We start from the raw sequence: 4,080 nt of genomic DNA, 5'->3' as shown, positions 1-4,080 counted from the left end.
TTCATTTTCATTCCCAGAAAATATGAATTTATTGGCCATATTCACCTATTTGAACCTCGCTATAAGCACATATTTTTCAAACCAGTCACAGAAGAAAGGATTAAAAATGAATTTCAAAAACTCTAATCGAAAACGCTTATGACTTTTCAGGCTCTCCAAATTCTTAAGCAACCAAACGAATGAGAATGAAGAATTCTATGGAAAACAACGGTGTTTAAACAACGTTCTTGCCATGACGCGAGATTGTGAAGATGAATGTCAGGAGGATACATCCGACATTTGCAGCCCCGATGCAATTCTCAGAAAGGAGTTATTGGAGAGAATTTACAATTTTTTCAAGTTTCAAGTTTTTCAAGCTATTCGTCAAGTACGAAATGAAAAAAAAAAACGTTATTTAAAATGACTACCTTTTCCATTTTTTATTTACCTAAATCACCTAATTTACCCACCGAAATTATTTCTTAAAAATACTTGACATCCGCATTCGCATTCGCATCCGCGGATGTTAGCTCTTAAGGATCCGCATTGGCATCCGCATCCGCGGATATCTAAAATTCCACATTCGCAACATTCCTAGTACATACATACATGTCTCCCTTAATTTGCATTAAGTCATGATTTACGCTGCTAGAGACTGCTAATCTTCCAAAATCACGTTTGGTTCGCAATTATTTCGAATTCGATGTTACATTTTTTTTAATTTATTGAAAATACGAGTATTTCTACTCATATAATGCACTAATGGATTTTCGGTATGTAAATAAGCATGAATATATGTATGTATATTTAAATCAAAGGTATTTTTTGCGCTACGTGCCGTACAATACTTTGTACTTACTTGAAAACACGTAGCTATCAGCCAGCAAGAAATTAATCAAGAAATAACACTCATGCTGAATGTATAGATACATACATATGTACATATTTATGCACAAATATACCAGGTAGCAAGGGAAATCACACAGAGAATAGCTATTCCCGAAAAAAATTCTAATTTAACTGAAAAAAATATCTGAATACTCGTATTTGATGAAGTAATCGGGCACATTTGCGCGTGTCGAACTACAAAGTAGGTACATTTGGGGATTTTTGTATTTTTTTATCTACTATGGCATTGTAAAAATTTATATATAAAACACATGCGAAAAAATAGCCATAGTTTTAGATCGTCCGGCATATGAAATTTATTGCGTATTTCGAGCATTCTATTACCATTTGAGGGAAAAAGCAGCCACGTTTACATGAAAGATTGATCATTAACGAAATGCAATTAGGAAGGAGACATGTATGGTAGACAATCTAGCCTTCAGCTATTCCCATCCAGAAGATAATATAAAAGAGACCGAATGGCCGATAGATAGATTATATATCTTTACACGGACCGATCCAGGATAGTTTGCGGTGTATGACCGGGAGTCTACTCTAAGAAACTTAGTGCTGCCTTATGGATACGAGCTTTTTCCAAACTGTAGTTCAAGGATACCTAGAACTTGAGGAAGAATATGGGCTGGTTAAAGAATTTAAAATAGAATTAGGCTCATTGTGACAGTCAACTACCATCTCTCTTCGCATAGGAACTTCAAAGGTAATGAGATGAACCCAAGACGATGGTTCACTCTGCATTTCCTTGGACTAGCACGTTATCGGTGGTCAGATATACAGACTTGTAAGATATCAAGAGAACTCTGTCTTACCTACGACTGTCAACTGGAAGATGGAAAAGAAAGTGTCCAGCATTTCCTGTGTAAATATGCGGGCCATTTGAATGCTAGTTTAAAAACGCTAGGTAGACACCTACTGACACAACTAACAGATATATTAGGAACCAGCGTAAGCGAAATGGGCAAATAGGGTAACCGAGAATCAAGATGGTTCGCCAAGCAGCATAGGATCTACATACATATGTAAACAAAACATTTCCAAGCACTACAACGAGCCACTATATTCAATTAATTTTTCATAGAAATTTTCGGTAAAACACACATTCTCAATTCCAGGCAAAGTACTTCAATGGGAGGGGTTTAAACTCCCGAAACATATACCGGCCTTTTCTACCAACCTCTATGTGCTCGGAAATGCTGCGGTGACGGCTCTGGGCCAATTATTTATTATGGATGGGTGTATTTCAGGGTCATCAGTTATTAAGAAAAAAATAAAATTTTTAAATAAAGCTATACACACCTAAATTAATTTGCGTTCAAGAAATTCCCTAACTATAAATTTATTTCACCGACATCACGTTTTCGCACTAAAAAGCCCTATTAAATAAAACCGTTGAATGAAAATCTCATATAAAAATGCTAATTTTTCTAATTAATATTGCTGTGCTAAACAAAGATCCGCTTCTAAAAAGCGAAATAAGTACATTTTTTAATCCAGGCATTGCAATATCGTATATGCATACAGAAATAAATAATTAAACTAAATTTTTGAGAAAATTCTTTACTTAAATGTTCTCAATTTAGAATCTGTCGGTAAATAAAAGTACCGTTGGCATTTTGTATCAAGTCAGCAGCGTCACGCCTGCGATCAAGGGAATACCATAAATTATAATTTAGACAATCGGCGCAGACTTTTAATTATATGTATTAGGCTGGGTCACGAAAAACTAATTCGCATAAACCCCGACCCAAAAGTGCGTTAATCTGTCGTGGTCTCCTAAGTGGTTCAAAAGAGTTTTAAAAGTGTCCGCAGGCATTGATACAATTCTAAATGAGTATATTGCCTTTAATGCTGCCTTTTTATCCGACATAATATTTATTGTGGATCCATTTTCAATTCTACGAAGACATTCTCACCCACAGACTTCGATTGCAAAGTCTTTTGCTGCAATTATGTTTGGGTATGTGTCCATTGGCTGGTATTTATGGATTCTAGGTCCAATTACTCCCGTCGTCTATCTTCGATCCGTGAGTATACCATACTTGGGACCCTTTGTCAGTCATAGATATTATTCGCTTCACAGCAGACCCTTTCAGGAATTCTGATATGGTAGGGCTTTTCAAAGGACAATTTCGGTAGCATTATATGTGTGAGCTTGATTGCGATATCACCCAGGAATGGCTTCTGAACTTCCTGAAGATCATCGCTTTTCATGTTGATTACATTGGGTAGCCGTATGGCGCTACAGCGGGGATCCTTTTTTAATCAGAATAGACATTAGCGGAATTCCTGTAACCACGCCAGGGACATCCATTGGACAGGTGCGCATAGCTCCTATGATGGCCACGTAGACCAGGCGGTGTAGTTTGCTCAAAGTGGCTTTTTGCCATCACATTAAGATTAAGAGTAAAGCTATGGTTAAGCTAAGATTGAGGTTAATACTAAGGTTAATCTTTAGATTACGATTGAGATCAAGACTGATATTGAGACTGAGATTGGTATTGGGATAAATTTAGTGGTTCATTATTATGCAGAAAATTACTCATTTAATATGGTGAGCTGTACGATAAATAAGAAGAAGTTTCACTTCAGTCGCGCGTGCAATCCACACACAACTTTTTTATTTATATATGTACATATGTGCTGTTAAAAGAATATTTTTGAATACATATTTCTATGTAGCAGAAAGTTTAGTGATGTCCTCGAAAAAGTACTAACTAAACGTGAACTAGTCCCGCAATGATCCCGAACTAGCCCCGAAATAGTACCCGAAACAGCTCCGAAATAGTGGCCGAAAAGTCCCGAACTATTCCCACAATGACCCCGAAATTATCGCGAAAAAGTTCCGATTACTTTTTATTTTCATTTGCACTACTTGCAAAAATTTGTATAAAGCAAAAATCCTCTCATAGTATGCTTTTATTTGAAATTTAAGTTAGAAACGGTTATCAAAAACTGGTTTCATTCGCATGAGGACTGTTCCGGCTTAATGTGCAAGCATACATACATAAGTACATATACATACACTTACACAAACGATGTGATGCCACACATGCGGCAACAACCGCAAACGGATTTATAAATAGAAAGTTCGTGAGTTGTAGGCAAATTTTAATTATGCAAGGCTAGCAATTACAATGGAAATCCTGAGTCTAATATTAATGTGTTAGCAGATGAATTACTTGTTAGTTCTATATG

Source organism: Rhagoletis zephyria, unplaced genomic scaffold (assembly GCF_001687245.7).
Source record: "Rhagoletis zephyria isolate East Lansing unplaced genomic scaffold, Rhagoletis_zephyria_1.1 Rzeph_scaffold_13280, whole genome shotgun sequence".
Classification (NCBI taxonomy): Eukaryota; Metazoa; Arthropoda; class Insecta; order Diptera; family Tephritidae; genus Rhagoletis; species Rhagoletis zephyria.
The sequence above is the reverse complement of the archived record's forward strand: the minus strand, read 5'-3'. Positions refer to the sequence as shown.